The 10644-nt window shown below is 45.7% G+C and overlaps 1 long non-coding RNA gene across 1 annotated transcript; it reads left to right on the top strand.

Moving 5' to 3' along the window:
- Positions 1–450: 450 nt before the first annotated feature.
- LOC140917683 (uncharacterized) lies at positions 451–6569 on the top strand. Its single transcript, XR_012160950.1, has 2 exons — positions 451–1063; positions 6281–6569. It is a non-coding gene; the product is annotated as an uncharacterized lncRNA (long non-coding RNA).
- The last annotated feature ends 4075 nt before the right edge of the window (positions 6570–10644 follow it).

A 10644-nucleotide genomic window follows, 5' to 3' on the forward strand; every position in this document is an offset into this window, starting at 1 on the left:
CATTTGCACCTGAATAATCTCTCCCCCGATGTCTTTTCGCCTCCCTTCCTCCCTCCTCGTCTGTCTCCCTGTTTACTCAGGGAAGTCAAACTCAGATGCAGCCTCTGGTGCTCAGAAGGTCCTTTTGTTTTTTATACAATTTCCACACTCAGGTGCTAAAGGCACGGAGACCAGAGGATGCCGCCAAGACCACAGAATGAGCCAAGCATCATCGCTGACTGGAGCCCTGGATGACCCATGTGGCTTGCGGATCAGATGATTTCCAAATGGACGTAGCTGCAGAAATTCATTAACTCTGCACTTTGTGTCTCATACTGCAGATTCTTATTGTACTAGCAGCTGCTGTTGGAATTTCATGCCTGTCAACATTTCCTTGCTCCTCTCCATTTCGGACTGTGACCTGGTGGAGTGAGGTTGCCTGTGACTATTTTATTAACCTGTAGGCACTTTGAGACCATGGAGACGCGATCTTAAATGACATCACGTTAGGAAGTTCCACCCCCAACTCCACCTTGTTTGGCCCTGTGACCAATCTAGCTGATCTATAGCATCCATCATCATAGTACCCAAGTACATAGAGGTCCTGCTGCCAGGCACTGTACCTTGAGTAACAGAAATCTTTCAATGAAGTTGCAATGGATTGAAATCATTTCTCAACTAACTGTCTCCTGGTGTATGTGGCAGAATGTATATGCTGATTGTGAAAAAGCACCAGCCTCAGCGCAAGGGCTACTGGGAGCTTTTCCCACCACTTCCTATCCACAAAATACTGTGCACTGAACATCACTTCTAAACGGAATGCATATCCTCTAGGAGAGATGTAACAGTGATGTGGGACCCAAACTCTCTGAGGCTCATCACAGTATCTGAACCTCTTGGATCAGCAATGCTAGACTGGCAGTCTTGTGGGGCACGTAGTTCTCAGGAGATTTCCGGATCTTCATGTTGGGGCAGATCTACCACCTGGTCCACCTTTCTCACAGCATTGCAGCATTTCTTGGAATCAGCCCCACATGAGCCAGGAAATGGAGAACAGGCAGCAGCAAAATGGAGCGCTAACAAGGTAATAAGTTTTCTGTCTTTCCTGCATATTAGCAGCAGTTTGAGGCTAAGAGGCCATTTGAGTTTTGGGTGAAGGGATGGGTTGGGTCTGTCCTTATCTGAGTGGGGTTTCCCTTCACTATTTCTGCTGCTTCAGTTACCTGAAACATGCACCCCTTTGTAGCCTATTCCCATCTCTGTTCCCCGGCTCTCTGAGAGGCAGTCCTCATTGGTGCACTCCCTAACACCTTCACATCCTTAGCAATTCTTCTTTTGTTTTTGCCCCCTCATAACTTTAAACTTTTACAGCATTTGTCGTCCCTGACAGCTGTGATATATTAGCTACAAACTCCCATTGTGTTCTGCCACTGCACAACAATAGATACTCCTGTCTGTTTATACAGGTTTGAGTTTGTCCGTGTAAATACAGTGTGGAGGAAACAGTAGACCATGTATTGTACGCTGACAGCTGAAAGATTAAGGGAATCCATTAACTAAACCAACTGCCTGGAAATCTTATGCAGAGCATACACCTGAAAGCCATTATTGCTATCCTGTCATACTACTTTATCTCTTTATTTAGAAACAGAGGGGGTTTTTTTGGTTTAATAATGTAAACTTGTTCTTGAGTAACAGAGAAGCCCTTGATTAAGTATCTAAGTATCCCTGCTGAAGAATTTATGAACTCTGAGCCAGCACTGTCCTTGCCAGAGCCCATGGAGTGAAAGGAGAGTGTGGGGAGGGGGCATTAGCCTGTCGCTAGATTTGTGCTGTGAATGGCCTTGGATCAGATTTCCTTGCAACAAACTGTTTGCCATTGCTCTCACAGACGATTCTGTCCCACTTAAATATCTGGCTGCTCTTAACCTTTTTGCGCCTGAATTCGCTCTGTTGTTGGAGCATTGCTCCTCTCCCTCCCCCGAGTCCTTGGTTGTTGGAGCATTGCTCCTCTCCCTCCCCCGAGTCCTTCTCTCTTATAGGAGCAACCCAGCCTCGAGTTTTCAACTGCTGCATGCAGTTATGTTCGGCTTTCCGGCACTGCTGGATGCTGTCAGATCTCTAGCCTGTTCACAAAAGCCTGCAGAACCCCTAACATCACAGAGGCGCTGGATGCGCAGTACAGGCCCGTTCAGCTCTTCCAGCTAACTCACAATGCTTTCCCTCAGCTTCCTTAACTTGGCTAGGGCAGGGACTGGATAGTCTAAACAGAAAGACTCACATAAGGCTGGACAGGAAAGGGAGGGTTTATAGATCCACTAGCCAGAAGGGAGCTCTGAGTTTCAAGGGTCATAAGCAAAAGTCCCAAGACAATTGTTAGCACAAGTGGCAGTGTTGCAGGAACCCTTTCTCTAGTAATTTTAAAGTTAGGAATCACATCTATCTGGCCCTTGTCACTGCAGTATCTGAGACCCATGGTGGCATCATGATTGCTCAGATAATAGACCTCTTAATTTAAAAGTGTTTAGGAGTTTGAACATCTTATCAATATGCAGATCTGCATTCTGACCTAGCAGCCAAAGAAAGGGGCACCTTCAGCCCCAGCGATCAACTACACGAGTTTGAAGAACACTGGGCTCCATCTACTTAACTAAGGAATAAGGCCAGAGTTCCTTCTCCCATCCTCCTCCCACTTGAATCTTCCCTCCCCCCACCCCAGCTTTCAGACTTCCCCTCCCTGCCTTGTCTGTGTTGTCTCCCCATTGGTAATAAAGTATTGCTTTATTTGATTTTATAGTTTAATGTTAAGGTTGTTAAAATGGTCTTGGCACAGGCAAGTTAATGATATGCTGTGTGTTACAGCTGGCCATTTTAAGTTTAAAATGTTCTTTTTCTGTTTTTATTTTTGCATTGTGATGTTTGCATTGAAAAGTAAAAATAATAACGACCAAAATGTGCAGATCTGCCTGAGTTCAAAGTGTCCTGCAAATCAGGCTTCAATTGATGGAAGATATTGTTTCTTCAGTACAAAAGTTAGAAGACCAAGAAATCCTGTACATTTTAAGTGCAAATATCACCATTGACAGGGTCTGTATTCAGGTTTTTGATGTGATACGTGAGTGATGAAGTCTCTGCCAAATGCAGAGTAAAGTTTCAATGCTTGGTATTGTCAGGGCAACACCCCAGATTCCTCAGCTAGCTCCGTTCTAGACAGATAGTAACCATGGTACCTGCTTTCCTAATTTGGCTCAGGCCATTGGGACACTCAATAAATACAATGCTTTAAAATGCCTAATATTGATTTGATAGCTTATAGCCCGGTGTGTAATTCACATTCAGTGCTGTCTCCACTCTGAATCCATCGCTGCGATGCTGGGGAGAGAGGAACTTGGAAAGATATTTTTAATCGGTAGTGCAGCTGCTGTAATGCAAACTCCCATTGCTCACCAGAGCCAGGATATTTTCATCTCTCTTTTCTTTCTTTCTTTTTTAATAAATACCCACAGGGTCTGTCTAGCTTCTGAACTAATCACTTCACTTGTAAAATGTCAGTGTAACAAAAAAGGCTGCTTGTGAGCTGTGGGAGAGCCAAGAGCAATGGAGGGTCTGGAAGTGCTAAAGTGGGTGTGTGTTTGTCAGAGTGCCTAGCCAGTGGCCTAGTTGTTCGTGTTATGGGAGAAACTTCTCTCAGGCTCTCACTCCCTGGGCTTGGATTCTTCACCGTGTAGTGATCTGCTCTGCTTTGTGCTGTAGCGTGGGATACCCGGGTGTAGCCATTAAAGCAGCTGGGGCCTATTGATTACTGGACTGCCCCTGGGAGTGGGGAGAGAGAGGTTCTTCTCCTGGCTTCCAAACCTCACAAAATCTGGGGCTGCTCTAGGGTCAGGGAGAGTATACTGCATTATGAAGAAACCTCAGCACATATGAGATTTGAATACAGCCGCCAGCAAAAGCCTAACACAGAGAAAGAAAACCTGAGATCCTTTCCCTGATGGGATGTCACAGAGGCCTGTTGGGAGTCATGGAGGAGCAGGGGGGTGGGAAAGATGTCCCAGGGGAACTTAGGATGAGGGTATGGGAAGGCTCTGGTCGGGGGTGTTGGGGCTATTATGGAAAAGTCCTAAACTATTTAACAGAAAATAATAAACTTGTATGGAAGGGGTTTTTTAGATCATCCTGTAGAATGCAATAGTCAATTCCGTCCCTACTATAGATTTCCGTAGGATGGCCCCAAAAGCCTACAGAAAGGATCTCCCCATCCTCTGTATACTCTCTGAGGGGTTAGAGTAATGCAATGGTTCTCAACCTATTTACCACTGTGGGCCACATATACAGCACTCTGTGTTATGGGGGCCGCAGTCACACAATAGATACACCACCTGTGTGATCCTGAGGGCTGCAGCTGTGTGCTGATTGGGTCGCAAGTGGCCTGCGGGCTGCAGGTTGAGAACCACTGGAGTAATACATATAGGACCTTATTAAAAGTCTGTAAGACCCTATTGACATCCAATAGGACTTTTCCATGAGGGGAGAGTGATGCCTTTGGAGGCTCTGTCACATTTCAGGAAATCATCTGTGCATTTTGATGTTTATTCCAGTGGAATTTCTGAACCCGTGATTTGTCCATCATTGCTATACAACCCCAGGGATTGTGCCTCGGGGCCTTGCCTCCAATTGTTGGCACATGGCTTAGCATCACCCTGAGATGCACCAAAGGGAAGCATAACCTTGTGTTCTTTCAGCAACCAGCCTGTGATTTTATGCTTCTCACCCTCTATCTTCTGGTCTCTCCTGTGAACAGGGGGAAGAGGGCTCAGCCAACTCAGCCTGGGATGAGGGGCACCTCCCACTGGGAAGAAGAAAGAGGAGAAATGCATGTTTTGGACACTAACCAAGTCCACATGATTCAGTTCATGATTGTGCCTGAGAAGGCTCCATGCAGTTCAAGGCTCATTTGGGCTATGCTGGGGGGAGATGGTGGGGGTGGAGGAGCGTGTGTGTTGCTAAGCAATATTCCCTGTATATTAAGAAGATAAATCCCATAATAATGGCATGAACTGATACTTTCTGTTTCCTTGTTTCTTTCTTTTTTTCTCACCGGTTCTGCTCTCTTGGATCCCAGCTGCTGCAGCAGGGAGCAAAATGACCTTTTAATGCCCTGAGGGACTAAGGGGCTTTACCTCAATGATGAAAACAGCATGATCTGGTGCTTTTCTGATCTCTTGGAACTGGGGCTTTATTGCTGGTGGTACAGTAATGGACAGGAGGTGCACTGGGGTTGAGGGTGGGAGGTCCGGTAGAGACAGGACAAGACCGTGGAGGTGAGGTGGGGATCTAGTGGGGAGAGACAGGGTGGGAAAGGGTAATTCTCTTTGGGCACATCCCACCCATGTAGTATTTGACTTCTGCAAAGATTTACACAAATGAGTTTTAGTGGAATAAATGTTTACAGGAAAGTGAATTTCAAAGTCTCCACTTGTAAGTGGTCATGGAAACTGAAGTTTAGATTTCCCTGCATGAGTATTCATGCAGGAAGTGTTTGTTCGCATATCCAATTGGGGACCAGAAACAGTGCCACGTGACTTATCTGAGCAATTGCTGAACATCCAAAGTGAGCTGTTTGCAACCAAGCAAAAACAAAACACAAATAATGTGTTAAATACGTCTACATAACAAGCAAACTGGAGAAAACTCCAATGATTTAAGATATTCTATGAGCATAAAGAGAGGCTAAATTTGTCAGCTATATAATTTGCTTTGAATTATTCACGCAGCTCTATTTTCCATTATTGCACTTCCTGGTTTCAATGGGGGCTAGAAGCAAAAGTGACAAATATCATGAGAGAACCTCCCATGAGATTTCAGTCTGACAAGCACTGGGGAGTTTGGATGAACATCCAAACTGGTGGAGGCCAATCAGACTGCAGGTTCCAGAGCTAGCACTTTTTGAGGTTTGCCACATGGGCCTCGAGAATTCTCAGTGAACACCATTATCTCCGGATAAATGTCACCAATGTACTTTCTGCAGTCCCTGGCAACAGAGCTCAAGGGAATCTGGAGCAGAACCTCTGCCTCTCTTCCCTACCACTGCTCCTGCTCTCTGTCCTGCCAGTAAAGGAACTGGTGCAGCGACCTTGGCCTTCAGCCACCAGGTGCTGGTGATGCCACTTAGCCTATAACACAGGCACTTTGTAGTTTCTGTATGCAATTAGCTTACAGCAGCATGGTAAATATTTCATACGTTATAGCAAAGCTTGTTTAATTTTTTATTATTTTAAACTTGCTCATGAATGTTTTACAGAAATGATCTCGTCTGGTGGTGAGCTGAATGGGAATGCGTGAGGACGATGCCCTGTAACACAGCTCTGGGGATTGGACATGTGGCGCCCCGTGCCTGTGGTAGCTGTTAATTTATTCTGCTAATGAGTATAACTGAGAAGGGTGTTGAACAAAGCAAGTTTAGTAGCTATGTCACTGGGTGAAATAAAGGGCCACAACATGCTGCTGTGGTCCTATTTATAATCGTAATTAAATTGCCTCTTGTATAATGGGCTCAGAAACAGTGAATTAAAAAACCCACTCTTGTGTTATGGAGCCTTTCACTGCTTGCTTCTCATTTCAAATCCAACCTGTGTCAGTAGCTGCTAAAGTTGTTACCATCTGTTGGCTGTTCAGTGGCTTTGCGAAATGTATTGGATGGCTCTGCCTGAACCCCATCAGACAGGTGTTCATGTTAGAAAAAACATACAATAACAATTGACACCACAATATGGTAACTGACCCCATCAACACAGAGGCTAAGGGCTGAATGAGCCATGGAGACCGATCTCCCCTTTTACCCTCAGATGAGGTCCTTTCTGGCATATTGGCAGGGTAGCATGGAGGAAGCTCGCCCTGCTACTGCCTGCGCGGTAGCCAAAGTGTGACTAAACCGGAGAGTCAGACTCCAGGGCTGACCAGCCAGCACCTTTCACAAGTGCTGGATTCAGACACTTCTTGGGTTAAAATGCTTGTGTGACCATGTAGGTGGCAGTAGAAGGCACTGACAGAATGCAGAGTACTCTACTCCTGAAGTAAAACGGGAGACTGCTTGGTAAGAGGTTTCAGAGTGGTAGCCCTGTTAGTCTGTATCAGCAAAAAGAACGAGGAGGACTTGTGGCACCTGAGAGACTAGCAAATTTATTTGAGCACAAACTTTCATGAGCTACAGCTCACTTCATCGGATGCATGCAGTGGAAAATACAGTAGGAAGAAATACATACATACACAGAGAACATGAAACAATGGGTGTTGCCATACACACTATAACGAGGGTGATCAATTAAGGTGAGTTATTACCAGCAGGAAAAAAAACCCTTTTGCAGTGATAAGCAGGATGCCCCATTTCCAACAGTTGATAAGAAGGTGAGAGTAACGGTGGGGGGTAGGGGGGGAATAAGCATGGGGAAATAGTTTTACTTTGTGTAATGACCCATCCACTCCCAGTGTTTATTCAAGCTTAATTTAATGGTGTCCAGTTTGCAAATTAATTCCAGTTCAGCAGTCTCTCACTGGAGTGTTCTTGAAGTTTTTTTGTTGTAATATTGCAACTTGTAGGTCTGTAATCGAGTGACCAGGGAGATTGAACAGTTTTCCAACTGGTTTTTGAATGTTATAATTCTTGACGTCTGATTTGTGTCCACTTATCTTTTACATAGAAACTGTCCAGTTTGGCCAATGTACATGGCAGAGGGGCATTGCTGGCACATGATGGCATATATCACATTGGTAGATGTGCAGGTGAACGAGCCTCTGATAGTGTGGCTGATGTGATTAGATCTTATGATGGTGTCCCCCAATAGATATGTGGACAGAGTTGGCAACGGGCTTTGTTGCAAGGATAGGTTCTTGGGTTAGGGTTTTTGTTGTGTGGTGTGTGGTTGCTGGTGAGTATTTGCTTCAGGTTGGGGGGCTGTCTGTAAACAAGGACTGGCCTGTCTCCCAAGATCTGTGAGAGTAAGGGATCGTCCTTCAGGATAGGTTGTAGATCCTTGGTGATGCGCTGGAGAGGTTTTAGTTGGGGGCTGAAGGTGATGGCTAGTGGCGTTCTGTTATTTTCTTTGTTGGGCCTGTCCTGTAGTAGGTGACTTCTGGGTACTCTTCTGGCTCTGTCAATCTATTTCTTCACTTCAGCAGGTGGGTATGGTAGTTGTAAGAAAGCTTGATGGAGATCTTGTAGGTGTTTGTCTCTGTCTGAGGGGTTGGAGCAAATGTGGTTGTATCTTAGAACTTGGCTGTAGACAATGGATCATGTGGTGTGGTCTGGATGAAAGCTGGCATGTAGGTAAGTATAGCGGTCAGTAGGTTTCCGGTATAGGGTGGTGTTTATGTGACCATCGCTTATTAGCACTGTAGTGTCCAGGAAGTGGATCTCTTGTGTGGACTGGACCAGGCTGAGGTTGATGGTGGGATGGAAATTGTTGAAATCATGGTGGAATTCCTCAAGGGCTTCTTTTCCATGGGTCCAGATGATGAAGATGTCATCAATGTAGCACAAGTAGAGTAGGGGCATTAGGGGACGAGAGCTGAGGAAGCGTTGTTCTAAGTCAGCCATAAAAATGTTGGCATACTGTGGGGCCATGCGGGTACCCATAGCAGTGCCGCTGACTTGAAGGTATACATTGTCCCCAAATGTGAAATAGTTATGGATGAGGACAAAGTCACAAAGGTCAGCCACCGGGTTTGCCATGACATTATCGGGGATACTGTTCCTGATGGCTTGTAGTCCATCTTTGTGTGGAATGTTGGTGCAGAGGGCTTCTACATCCATAGTGGCTAGGATGGTGTTTTCTGGAAGATCACCAATGGATTGTAGTTTCCTCAGGAAGTCAGTGGTGTCTCGAAGATAGCTAGGAGTGCTGGTAGCCAGGAAGATGCTTGGATTCCCTTATGCAAGGCCTTAGCAGTGTGTTTCAGTGCAGAAACACCTTTGTGCCACAGAGGCCCTAAGAAATCTTATGTCCCCCTCTGTCAGCATTATTCCAAGGAGGAGATAGCATATTAGTGGCCTTGTCTGCCATTTGCTCATAGAACTGTTACCTTCCTTCTCTTCCATTTCTCTCTCCACAGGGAGAAAATGAAGAGCATCTTTGCTTGTGAGATTGGTTTTACCTCAGCTTTTCTTAGTTTCCTCTTTCAAACCCCTGGCTTTTTATTTTGTATGCTTTGGGATTCCTCTCTGACACAGACACTTGCCTGTCCCACTGCAAAGGAAATTGAGGGCAAAGTTTGTTGTCTGAACCCAAATTAAGCCTCCAAGAGAGGACTTGGAACTTTAATCACAGCTGGTAACTCAACCATGCAGTATATACTCACACGGCAGTGTCACTTAAATCTCTGTTCCCGTTCCCTGCTCTCCCTCTCCTGCCCAAACACTTTGACAGTTTAATAGAAATGGATTTCCCCAAGCAGTGATAGTTTGCGAGCCAGATCAGCTCCTTCTGGTGTGTTTGTTGCCCTGTCATAGCTGCACAGCTAGGATTGAGTGCACAGGGCCAGGGTAGATAATTGTTTCTCTGAGGACAATGGTGGGAGATGCCCATTCCTGTGCTACCTCCTCCCTCCTTCCCAGGCCCTTCACAGAGGTGGTAATTCTACAAAGGTAAATGCTGCCAAAGGCTCTTGCTGATTTCAGAAACTCTGGTCTTTCTGTGTCTCTCCATCACCCTGCCCTGCCTCCCCAATTCAGCACGGCTAGTTAGGGCACCTGTAACCTCAGAGTTTCTTCTGGCCATTTCCACCTGAAGATTTTTGGTTTGTGCTCCATATAAAGAGGAAGGAATTCACATAGCAAAGGGCAATTTATATGTCCAGCCCACTGGGGCAAACACTTTAGGGTCTCTGTAGTAGAGGCTGACCCTTTTTCTTTAGACTTCATTTATTCCTGACCTCTCCAATCAAATCCTGTATGTATCAGTCCAGATAGTGATGAGCCAAATTCATACCTGCTGCAACTCCACTAAAGTAAATGGAGTTACATCCGGGATGGATTTTACCAACTGGTATTTTGCTGTGATCTGGAAGTATCACTGCCAGCTGGGAGTTATTTTCCTATTGAGTAACTAGTGCTGAAGACGGACTGCATCAAAGGAGTCACAACTCTTAGTCCTTCTGGTATACAGTTCAGTATTAGACCCTTGGTTCAGATCTGCTGTTGCTGCATGGTACTGGAGCAAGTCCTCATGTTAGAGGTAGCTTAGCTGTGATATTCGGGTAAAAACATAGCAGAACATCAAGTAGAACTGCCAAGTAACTGCTTTCCCTGTGCTGCGCTTTCCTAAGGGAAATGACCTTTCCCCGGGACCTCAGTTGTCCTCATGACTGAAGAACAGTGAGGCAGATCCCACCAACAAACTGTCAGCGTGCTCAGATCTCATGCTGGGGGGTATACACTGATAGCCTCCTGGACTCAGCAAGAATTTCCCCCCACAATATTCACAAGGGTCCAGGTAAATGGGGGGAATTTTCACCTGCTAATGGGCCGAGCACTGTTGTGTCATAGACCCATCTGACAACTCCTGTATCTCAGGAGGACAGCACTAAATTGCTGCAGAATCTTCACGGAATTTTTTGCGGAAGCCACTTTCACTCCACTCTCATCTCAACAGACTAGCTAATTTCTCCCCC

The sequence above is a fragment of the Lepidochelys kempii genome, chromosome 9, assembly GCF_965140265.1.
Source record: "Lepidochelys kempii isolate rLepKem1 chromosome 9, rLepKem1.hap2, whole genome shotgun sequence".
Lineage (NCBI taxonomy): Eukaryota > Metazoa > Chordata > Testudines > Cheloniidae > Lepidochelys > Lepidochelys kempii.